The sequence below is a fragment of the Helicoverpa zea genome, chromosome 7, assembly GCF_022581195.2.
Source record: "Helicoverpa zea isolate HzStark_Cry1AcR chromosome 7, ilHelZeax1.1, whole genome shotgun sequence".
Classification (NCBI taxonomy): Eukaryota; Metazoa; Arthropoda; class Insecta; order Lepidoptera; family Noctuidae; genus Helicoverpa; species Helicoverpa zea.
Genome location: NC_061458.1, coordinates 10,707,574 through 10,720,246, shown reverse-complemented (window position 1 = coordinate 10,720,246; position 12,673 = coordinate 10,707,574). Strand labels below are relative to the sequence as shown.

The 12,673-nt window shown below is 33.9% G+C and overlaps 1 protein-coding gene across 4 annotated transcripts in view; it reads right to left on the bottom strand.

The window, feature by feature from the left end:
• The window catches only part of LOC124631686 (tachykinin-like peptides receptor 99D), a 135,838-nt gene that overhangs the window by 90,484 nt on the left and 32,681 nt on the right, over window positions 1-12,673 (bottom strand). The gene's annotated exons all lie outside the window — the stretch shown is intronic.

Below are 12,673 nucleotides of genomic sequence, written 5' to 3'. Positions count from 1 at the left end.
TTTCCGATGTAACCACATCTGCCTATATCCAAACCGTATAACCGGTTACAACCGGTTTGGTGCAAACCTATTCGGTCCGCGGGATACCGTGGGTATTCAAAACCAAAACGTATGCAGGATCGGTGCTAATGGCCAACAAAATGTGCTGCAATTTTGAATGCAAACAACGATACGAAAAGCTTGGCCAAGCGGATTTCTGCTTCGAAGTTTGTTCGGCTGCCATCTCGAATTTCGCCAAACCCGGACATTTTGCGTAAATCGCATTTTTTCCCGAACGAGTACCTACGATTTTTTTTAAACAAAATAATACCCAATTTGTAATCCATTTACTATTAACATATACTTAAATTCAATGAGGTGCTTCCATACATGAAAAATGTCTGGGTTTTCCCCGGACACTTCTTGAAACCCCGCCAGTACGGCCTCCGGACGGCCTCCAAACGAGGATAAATCCGGGGAAACCCGGACGGATGGCAGCCCTAGCCGTGTAGCTAGGTTGTTATAAATTGTAGCTAACACTTTTGTTTCTATAAAAAAGTATTAGTAATTTTATATATTGACTATTATAACTAGCTACCCCTTACACTTTTGCACCTATAGCAAAATTTTGTAACAGACAAAAAAAGAAGAGAGCAAGAGAGAAGAGTTACTGTAGGATTATCGTCTCTTGATATTAAAAGTCTTGATATAGTTTAAAATGACTGTATTCTTCAACTTGATTACAATTACTTGATGTAGGTATGAAGGGTGAGAACGCGCGGTGTACTTGATGACCGAAAACTACTGACTGAACGCAATTACTTATTTTATATTGTAACAAATGATGGAAATGATGACGCGTGCATTTCACGCGGTTTCGTAAGGTCCATCCAAAAAACAGAACTAAATTAAGCCAATTTCTCAAACGCAAATACCAATTCGCTAACCAATCGTCTTGAATTGTAGAGAATTCAAGGTAACAGTACGATTTTCATTAATAGACGGTTTGGTATGTCTGTTATTGAAAGTCCGGGCGGGTCTTATCTGTTTCAAACAATGCGGGTGACGGCGAGCAGCTGCAAGCTTGTACCTGCAACGTGGGAACTACGATTCTATTTCGTCTATGTATCTGTGGAAATAGGTATTTTGTGGTTTGCTATGGTTGTACCTGGTTGTTTAGCTGTCGGTACTTTTTTGAATGGTTTACAGCCAATGTCGGAGAGATCCTCAATTTTAAGGACTGCTCAAACATTTGCTATTAGGTACGGGGTATGCGACAGAAATACTTTTAAGTAAAACTTAAAGCTAAGTAACGTTGTGGTTTAAAATATAATCGATTTTAATTTATGACATTGTAGTCAGGCAAACGGGGAATGAAGAGTATTTTGTTTCTGGTTGAAAGAGGCATATAATAGGTACACCTATTATCGTACAATGCGAGAAACACCCGCCGTAGAGAATAGTATGATCATATAAATATGAAAAATTATTTGATATTTTATTACTTATCTAATGTATACAATATTTTAAACAATACATATTTTATTCGTTCCAAATGATCCTTTTTATTTTCCTTGCATGCTTTATTGAGACTATGAAGAATCTTAAGTGCTCCTTGTCTGAACTCTGTTTTCTTATTTACTTATATTAACAAGAATTATGGTCCTTGCAGTGGAAACTGTGATTTTTCATACACTTAGTAGAAGGTCTAGACTCCATCAAGGTGTAGAGAAACGGAAAAGTTTTTAAACAACCAATGGTATTCCACTGTATAATTAGGGATTACCATTAAGGATAATTTAATACCACTTAGATCTCCTTAAACGGCACCTAAGTGAGACATATACGAAATTTCGGAGAGTTTGTGGATGCAGCAGCTTCCCAAGAAGTTACGTTGACTGCTTATCTCAAAGTGTTAACTCAGTTGCTCAGAATTCGGAATCATCTTGACGGACACTGGTGATATTATTTAGTAGTTTGCGGTATTTGATCATAAGTACTTACTTTCATTTTTTTATTTTCAGAGTTGATTAGAAAATCTTTGATTGTAACACAACACTGAATAGACTTGCTTGAATTAGTTTTCAGTATTTTTTTAATAAAACCTTAAACAATACAAAACCAAACATATTAATCATCCTAAACAAAAATATTCTATGCAAATCAATTTTTAATTTCCTATATAAATATGTTAAACCTATTAAGATCATAACTACATAAATACGCCTATGAAGTTATTATCTTAATAGGCTTAACATAATAATTACTAGAAAATAAATTGATTTGTATAGAATATTTTAATAACCACATAAGTGTATTTATGTAGTTATTATCTTAATACTCTGCTATACTGTTTACTACGAAAATGCTATTATATATTATTATCTATAATTGTTCCGAAACTTAATTTTTGTATCGTGTCTTAACCTTTTTTTATGAGAAATCATCAAATGCCCCTCCCATTGTGAATTATCATGATGATGATGATGATGTCCTCCTAGCCGTGTAACGAGATTAGAGATCGTATGCGCAGGACATATTATAGTGCACAAGCAATTGCGCAGACTGAATTAGCAGCATAAGGGAGTGTTAGATTCATACTGACTAAAACCCATCATGTTTCTTCGTACCTAGGCCTTTTATGTACCAGGGCCGCGGTACAACTCTTTCGAACAATCTCGCAGCCTATCGTTTCTGTTGTAGTTAAAGTATTTCTATTGGTGCAATCTATCCGAGAAATAAGTAAAAGCTTCTCATTGAACATAGAAGGCATTCTACCACGAGGCTCTGAGCTACGAACAAGCTCGTTTAATATAAGAATCGGAAGCGGATTGCAGTGCATTTCGCTATTTCTGAAGCGTTTACATGAAAATGCTTTTTAAAGTTATGTTTATCAAATGTTAATAGTTTTATTTTTTCAATTAATGTAGTGAGAACGGTATAGTGATTGAAAGGCCTATTAAAAAGCTTGTGAAAAAAAGATATGAAGTAATCAAACAGTATTCACAGAGGCTTTTATATAAGTAATTGTGGAAAATAAGGCTAAGTTATAAAATTGAATTTTCATTCACTGCTGTATAGATATGATTAGTGTAATATTGTCACAACGTTTGCTTTAATGCCAATTTCTTTAAGTACATGTCACATTTTCAGCACGCGAATTTTATCTTCAGGATACTTCGGCGCGGTTTGAACCCAAACTGCTGAACATCAAACGAGAGCCCGAACCTTTCAAACACTCGTTTGGCAAACTCTAACAGAGTTAAGAAACTCCTACAACATAGTCATAGTTGCTTCAAATCCTTCCATTACAGACCCTTGAATTGGATTCCCGACAACTTGTAGCGATCATGTTCTATTTTCCGGCAAACTTCTTGTTATTCGCGATATCCGCGTTAAACAAACTTTCCCGTATAAAATACAGTTTATTCTCGTAGCAACAGATGTTGACGTGATCGAAAGGAATAACGAAGGCTTACGGCGCAAAGAAAACGCAGATTCTTTGATACCACAGTTTTTCCTGTCTTTTTTCGAGATATTGTCCCGTTAAATAAAGGGTTTATTAAAGTACCTCAGCAGTGTGTCTTTTACATTTTAACGAGTTGCGATATGACACTATTAGTATATGACTCCATTTCTACTCGTTCACTTGTTTTATCCGTTCCTCGTATAACTGTATCTATGTATTATTACAGTTAAAGATATAATTTTAATTCAAAGTTGTCTATTGTATTTTCAATAAACGCTGGTGACAAAAAGGGAAATGGAACCCTACCCTGTCCGCGTGTTCATGTCGAACTTGGCCGCTTTTTTAAATTACAAACTTTAACCGATTTTGTTGCGACGTAAAGTTTTTTAAACTTCACGAAAAAAGCTATTAAGTACAACAATGTTGTGCAAAATTGGTTTGCACCTGAGGCTTTTACACTGCCTATTAATGAACGGAAAGCCAAATAGGAATCTGTATTGGAGATTGATACTTTATATGTATGTTTATATACCGAAATATTGCACTATCATCAGCAGAGTGATTCATTTCTCCTAATTGATTCGAACTAACAACAGTGATATATCTTATTTAATTGAATCTCTTATTGATTTCTCATATCGCTTGATGATCGGGTTCGGATGAAAAAATATTATGCTTTCTAAATGATAGCGATTGAATGAAATGGTTTATGACACGCGATGTATGTTTTTATGAGCAATGAGTGGTGGGTTTTTCTGTTGGCTACGAATTCGCATTGTGTTGAATAAAAATAGTTGATAGCAGATTTATTTTAGACAGGCGTCAAAGTAGCGTCATTTTTGTACGGATAATTGTCAAATTGTTTTGCTGTCGGATTTTCCGCTCGGAAAAACAGCTGGTGTGAAAACTGTGTTAATAAAATCATTTTCCGAATGTGTATTTAACACAAAAAGTTTTTCAAGATTTTGTTGATGAATTATTGTTTTTCAAAGTGTGGTTAATAGAGCCTGTGGACTTAATTAAATTGCTAACCTATCGAGATAATTAGGTAAAAAGCGCAGAATTTTCTTGCCCCAATTTACACTTCAAGGCATCTGTTATCATAGATTATAACCTTAATAAAATGAAGGCCAGAACACCGAGAAATTCGATCACAGGTTATGACTGAACATAAAATCGCTTCCTCTGATCTAAACAGTCGATTTTATTACTCCACGCGTATTTCGGATTCACGAAACCATTAATTAATATGTTATGTTATATGTCCCGTATTACTTAATATCCATGATTATGATGGATTGAAGCATTTGCTGTACTCATTATATCACCATCTATCGAATTCTTGAGAGAACTATGAAATAAACTTTTACAAAGAAATAATAATTTCAATAAAGTGTCAAACACAGAAACACTATGCTGAAACCTGCATCAAAATCGGTTTAGATAAACGTGAGAAAATCGCACACAAACATACTTACATACAGTTACAACTGCAAACCTTTGTTTGAAGTCGGTGAAAAATAGTCTGCGTCTATTTAAATCAAAATAATTTGATAAGAAAATAATCCTAAAATGGTATTAATGAATTCTCTCTAAGTACGAGTATATCAAGGACAGCAACGCCTGGAGTAAAGGCGAAGGAAAACATGATGAGGAAACTTTGACTTAAAAGTCTGAAATTGTCAATCCGCCTTGAGAAAGCGTCGAATATCTTCTCTGTATAACAAGAGGCCTGTGCCTGATAAAAACACTGATTCTGACACTTCAATAAAGGAATATCTCAGTTAATTCCCAAAGGAATAGAAATAACAATCTTGGCTAACCCATCTCATTTTCTCATTAGCAAAAGTGTTATCATAAAAATATTTCGCTTCAGCCAAATTATTATCTTTCTAATTAAGTTAATGTTATATTTTGTTTTATCATAATTTTAATGTTGCTTGAGGTAAAGCTCTGAGAAATTTTATTGTTATTAGGTGCTTATTAATATTCAAATGAATATGATAAAGGGCTAATTAGGCTTTATTACCAACTAGGTGTTCTAAGGCACGGAGTTTTGTAAAGATAATTTAATGAAATTATTGGCTTGGAAAATTTTAGTAAGTATTGTTTTCCCTATATGGACTGAATTTCACCAAGGCACTCATTGCTTTTAAACAGCCATAGACTTTTGTCATAGTAATCCGATTTTTTTTTATATTACCAACGCATTTCCCTTAGTGTGACAAATGTTTTGTGGAAAACCGCATCAAAATCTGTTCAGTCAAACGTGAGTGAATCGCGCACATACATACAAATACGGTTAAACGGAGGAACTCCTTTTTTGAAGTCGGTTAAAATCCTAAAGTAATAAAACCTCAAGCTTAATATAAACTAACGAATTCACGTTTTTAAGTGTTTCGTGTTTTAATCATAAGTTTTTACGACACATATTTTAGTTTAATAAGGCGGGAGATAAGGCGTCGCAGTTTTAAGTCAAAATCCTTAACAATGGGGATTGACGTCACGTGTTATAATTAAGATGGTGGCAAGCGATAAGATGTAGCGATTTGAGTTTTGTGTAGGCGTTGAATTAAACGTTAAATAAGGTTGTTATATGGTTGACTAAGAACAGTGTAACTACGATACTCGTTGCCTCGTTCTTCGTTGCAACTGCCTCGTTGGTCTAGCTGTCGCAAGTGCGGCTGCTAAGCACGAGGTCTCGGGTTCGATTCCCGAGTCGGGCCGAAATCGCCTTGTGGGTTTTAGAAGACTTTCACAAAAGCAGCCCGGAGCCTGGAAGCTGGTGATTGATACACCCGTGCATCGGAGAGCACGTAAATGTCGGTCCTGCGCCTGATCTCTCGCCGGTCGTGTCGGATTACCGTCCCATCGGGCTATGAGAGTTAAGGAATAGTGAGTGCACCTGTGTCTGCGCAAATGCTCGTGCACTATAATATGTCCTGCGTAGTTGGCTAATCTCCTTACATGAGAACAGCCGCCGTAGCCGATAATCGGCTAGGAGGACATCATCATCAACTACGATACTCCTGATTTTGATGATCAAATCTTTACTACGTTATAATATTTTAACGGTGATTGTCACTCTCTCTGTCTCGATTTTACGGCAAACCGATTTAGATAAACTTTGCTAATAGTCTAGACTAGAGCCTTAGACAGAACATAGATAGTCATAGGTAGGATCCTTTTAAGTAGTTCACTTGAAATGCAATAATCTGTTTTAAGGTAAACTTTTCACGACTGAAAGCTATCGTAATTCTACAAAAAATCATCTAAATTGGTCCCGGCAACTCACAACAAAAATATTAAGTGCTTCGCAGTAATGTCTTAATTAATTTGTGTCCAAATCGCTTCCTCTCACGCTTGACTGAACAAATGACAACTTAATGTGTGTTTTCGAAGCAAGCTTTATTAAGATTCGACGTCTTGTAACGTCACGCATAACTTACGAAAACAATTAGCAGCTTACCGTGTTATTAAACTGTTGTTTAGTTCATCTTAGTTTGATAAGATACTATTATTCATTTTATACAATGTACATGTTATGGACCAAGTGATAAATTGGGCAGTATACATAATGCCCGGTCATTATGAATAATGCCCAATATGAGAGTGCAATTTGATAATAATTATTCAAATAATCAAATTGACCGGGTACTATACATATTGCCCGTGACCTTTTGGGCAAAGTAATACAAACATATTTAATTTCATTTTTTTTATTGTTATTGACATTTAACTTAAAATAAACTAAATATTAAACCACTTAAATAATCAGCCTCATGATTTGGATTAATTATGAAGGACTTCTGCCTTAAAAATCCACTAGTTTTTGCATTTAAAAGTTAAGGAAAGTCATATTAAAAATATAACATAAAATATAATTAAATTTAAAACCAAAAATTTACAACGTATCTTTGTTTTATACAAATGACTTATTATTATAAAACAAAATAAACTAAAGTTTAAGTGATCGAACTCATTATTTGGCATAATTAACTTTTATTATTTAGCTTCTCTAAATAAAAGTCACATAGAAAATATAATTAAAATAGGGTGCTATTTAAACAGGCTTCTTTTTAATATCATTACTCGCCCCCAAACATGTATGTTGCCTTCTAAATTACTAAGTCAGCCACAATTAAAGTAGCATGCTAAACTAAAGTAAACTTCTGAAATACTATTAAATGACATCATAAAATATATTTATTTAGCTTCTAATTTTTTTACTCAGTACGTTTAAAATAGAACACATCCCATATCAATTGACAAAGCATGGAAGTAAGCATGCAACATGCAGCAAGCATGGCTTCTGTCACGGCTCCGGCGCTGCGGGGCTCCGGCGGTCCCATGCGAGCTTATTGTCGCAGATTGTTTTCACGCTCACCACCGCAGCTTCGGCTTGCTGGCCGGCGGCGAGCGCTTCAACTACCTGCGCCTCAGCTCGCAGGCCGCCTCGCCCCTCCGCGCCTACGCGGTTTTGAATTGCACTCTAGGGGTAGGGCAGACAAGACTACGTGGAGTCGGTTTTGCAGCGATTCGTTTTCGTCACTAAGTTCAGATTTTAATACAATGTTTCGAATCCAAATTAAATTCTACCATAAAAAAAGGAGCCAAGAAAAATGAAATCAAGAAAAACGAGGCCGAGTTAGTAAATTAGATGACAATTGTCCAATTAATAACTTTGTGGCTAGACTTATAATTTCCCATTAAAATAGAACATATAATTTAAAACAATAATCATAAAATATGTAGCAAGTAACAGGATTTATTTATTAGAACAACTGCCACCCTCGCACCGCATAAAATATAGCTTTATTATCAATTTGCCCAACTATCATGTAGCAATATAATAATGCCCGTGCAATGTGATAAATAATGAAATTAAGATAGTTATTAATCACTTGGCCCGATAAAGCTAGACATTATTCATAATGCTCGGGCATTATAAATAATGCCCGAATTAATCACATGGTCCATAACATACACACTATATATACAAACTCAAACTACTTACTTATCTTTATACAAAACTAAAAATAAAATGCTATATACTATTCTACTATTATATTATGTGTGTACTAATTTATAGAGCTGAAGCGTTTGTTTATTAAGGTCTTGGCGTAAATCTTAAGAACTCTAGTTCAATTTGTAAACGTCTGACGGTAGCAGAGGAAGCCTATAGACTTATATTTTTATCCAGATGTGTGAAGTAGTTTTTGCTGCATGCGGGCCGAAGCTAGCACAAAAAATCTACGCAGTATTTTTGTGAAGTTCATCATCATCATAATCATTTTTAATTTTTCTTGTTTTCGAAGAAGTCTGTTATACAGGTGTATAACAGACTTTTCTTCCTTGACCTATAAACAACTTTTTTAGTACAATACGAAAGTTTTTTAATACAAATTAATGAACAGAGAAACTCCTTTTTCCTATCAATAAAGGAAATAACTCGTCCAAATTAACTTCGACAATGCTATTGTTCGATATAAAAAAAGAACTGGGACAAGCTTAGGACCAAAACAGAAGTTTTACCGAACAGAAAACAACAACATACTTAAGAAAAAAAGTTATCAAAAAGCGATTACAACGAGTTTTTTTGAAACTCGTGTGCCGAAAATATGTTCCCGAAAGAGATTCAAAAAGTACTTACAAGATAAACAATAGAAACTCTGTATTCAGTAAACATTTTATTTATGTTGAATAACATTGTAAGTAACAAACTAGCATTAGCCCACTGTTTTGCTCACGTCCTGTCTGAACAAAGCCTGAGTATTATTCTACTGCTATAATAATATTATTGTAAAGTTTTATCATACGTTCAGTATTTTTCCATGTAACTTCGAAACTTTCACAACGAATTTTCTTTTTCATACATAGATATACATATGTACTGTCTCTAATTATAACTGTGTATTTCGGTACGACTGAAAAAAAAACTAAAAAAAAACATCTGCTGTCTACTTTATAACACATATTTACGTATCCCTTCATCACAGAAAACAGTAGATAGAAATCACAATTTACACTTAAACTTTCACTCTCCATTCAAACGACATAACTTTACGTATTATTTACCAAAATGCTCAACACGAGAAGTCCTACATTTAGTTACCTGTAAACCAATGGCATATTAACATTGTAACTTGAATGTTACACAGCCCTTTATTTGAGCCCTGTGTAACTATCCCCGAGGGCAATTGGTATTACATAAACGCTAGGTATAAGCCAAATAAACTTTGTTACAAGTGGAATGCGAAGGATTCCTTATTTCAGAGCTTTAAGCACTTTCAAGTTTACATTGCAGACTGACAGTCGGCTGACAATTGCTCTGATAAAAAAAAAATTAAGAGAATCTTCATTCCAATCATAGTTTTCAATCGGTCTGATAAAGAATACCTGATCTTTGTAATGTCCGTACTACCATTCACCTTCACACTGTTTCATGAGCCCGTACAAACTATCGACCGACTAAAAGTTTGCAGTATGCGGGTGATTAAAACGATGCATTTACGATACTGTTTATTTAGTATATTTATATTGTTCAATTGTAAACGATTCTTCTTCTAGACAGATTGGGATTTATCGCTGTTTTATGTGGAAGGATCAATTACCAGGGTTGTTAATGGTGTTATTTTTCTTCTTAACGATGTCGGCTCATGTTGCCGGGGCGGAATTTAATCGATGTTAGATACGTTATTTTGTTATGGGCCTTTAAGGACTTAACGTGTTTTCAATGGTATTTTAGTTCCATTGTTTGAGACAGGTTTGTATTTGAATTGATTTATTCATTCATATCACCTATTCATTACAATCATCTCACCATTTTTAAATTTAAATAGGCTTAAACCAAGCTTGTAAATGACAGTGAAAATTTACAAAAACGGTATCTAAAACAGTGTTGGTGACTGACGGTGAGGCAAACTTTTTCCAATTTTTCATAACCCATGTCATAGAGATATACGAATCGGTTCGAAAATATAACAAAGCGAGTTTGCAACAAATAGACGTTTGAGGGATGAGAAAATTTTGTGGCACGCCCAACTACACCGCGAGAGATCTTTCAAACATTGTTGAAAACTTCAAACAACATTGAAATGATAATTTCTAGAAAATTCTGTAAATGTTTTGATTAGTCGTTAAATAAAGGCTTACGAGTTTCGGTTTGAATAACAAAGGTTTAAAATTTCGTTATTGTAAACAAAAATCAAAAGGGAAGCCGTATCTAAATATTTGCCCTGTTTCTGAACTTCTGTTAGATCATAAACAATTCAGGGCGATGAAAATTTAGATTCGCGATTTATAACTATTCTTGCGAAAGTACTTTGTAAGGTTTAATTTTTTTAAATCATTTTCCATGTTATGTCAGAGAAAAATATTTATCTAAGCTAAGGTAAGATTTTATTCGCAATAGATCGCAATAAATATTGGAAAAGAAAAAAGCTCTGTAACAACAATTTTGTAGAAAACTTAAACAAAAGTATACTGACAACTCTTATTTGGTTATGACTAACTACTAAACTAAGGAAGCCATAACTTGTATCAGATATAATAAAAGTCGGCACACAACTATGTTGTACATTTAATATTCTTGTGCCAAAATGTGAATGTGCCAAATACAGTGTTGCCAAATTAAAATTTTAATTTGCTTTTTTGTAATTTAAATTAAAAAGTTTTCTATATCTACATATTCGTACTTTTGCAGCTTTTTTCAGTTTGCCTTACAATTTAGACTTGAAAAAGATTTTTGCACGTGTTTAACATGAAAACTCTGCTTATCTGAGCTACAGTAATCGATGTATCTACCGCAATTACCGGCAAGAGTAGCAACAAGATTGTCATACCACGTTCAGAATATGATACCTGTAAACAATGGTTTAGATTCTAAACTTTCCAAAGATTTCAAGTAATTTCTGAGACCCGATGGATTTGCTATTAAATGCAGCATAATTTTAGTTTATTGAACCGAGTGCTGTTATGTGGAATCACTCGCTTAAGATGAAGTAAAACGCTTATAAGAAATTTTATTGATATATTTTCGAAGTATTACAGCCAAATCAGTATCTGCCTTAGATACTCCGTAAAATGTGGTATAATAATATATGACCTTGTCTATATCTACGAGCAGCTCATAAAAAAATATTGATTTACGTAGGCATACAATATTTATTAAAAGGCTTAAAGAAAATAAACCTCGACGTTGTAAAAAATGTTTGATAGTATAATTTTAGTACTAAAAATACTGGTTTAGATTTCAGTTTAATAAAAATATTATAATAACTTATAATATTGTCTAATAGGTATATCTTTCTTGTAGAGGATTTATAAACTTTTTTATATCGGGTCATTATAATTTTATAATTATCATTTTGTAGTTTAAAATAAATAATTAAGATTAAATAATTTATTTCTTATAAAATGACTACATTATATTTCAGCCAAGAGTAAGCAGCCAAACATTTATTTATAATCTGAAAACAGTAAGAAAACTTTTTCTCTTGCAAAAATCTTGCACGGTCACACAACGAATTTAATAAAATTGTACCATTGCTACTATTTTATGCAAAGCGACTTTGACACTCCATATTATCTTCTGCAAGTATCAATATCGGTATTCATAAAATTTCGATACCTCTGGGAAATTATGACCGACATGATTTTTGTGGTATCAATCAGGTCGGTACTCGTCGCCGAATAATATCGGCTTGGTGGAAACTTTCGTTCAGGATACGGAAGAAATAAAATCTTGATTTGATTTTGAGCTCAGTCAATTATTATAGAACCATTTCACTGTACTGTTATATTAAAAACTTCTTTACAAAAATATTATACAGACTTCAATGATACAGGTACTCAAATGTGTACCTATGCACTGGTACTCAGCTACATCCAGTTAGACTGGAAGCCGGCCCCAACATAGTTGAGAAAAAGGCTCGGAGGATGGATATATGTAACTAAAATCTTCTCCAAACTGGTAAATACTATACTGAAAACTGCAACAAAACCATTTCAGCGAAACAGTCACATAAAAGTCAAACTGATGACCATACTTTTTTAAGTCGTTTCAAAATATTGTTTTGTTAAACAGAAGAACACCTTTGGACTGTTAAAAATCAGCCATCACTGTTAAAAACCATTTATATAGTCATATTAGGTACAGGCGATTGCTCAGATCTATTATAACTGTCTATTGTATTTTGCATGCTACACAAAATATTCACAAAT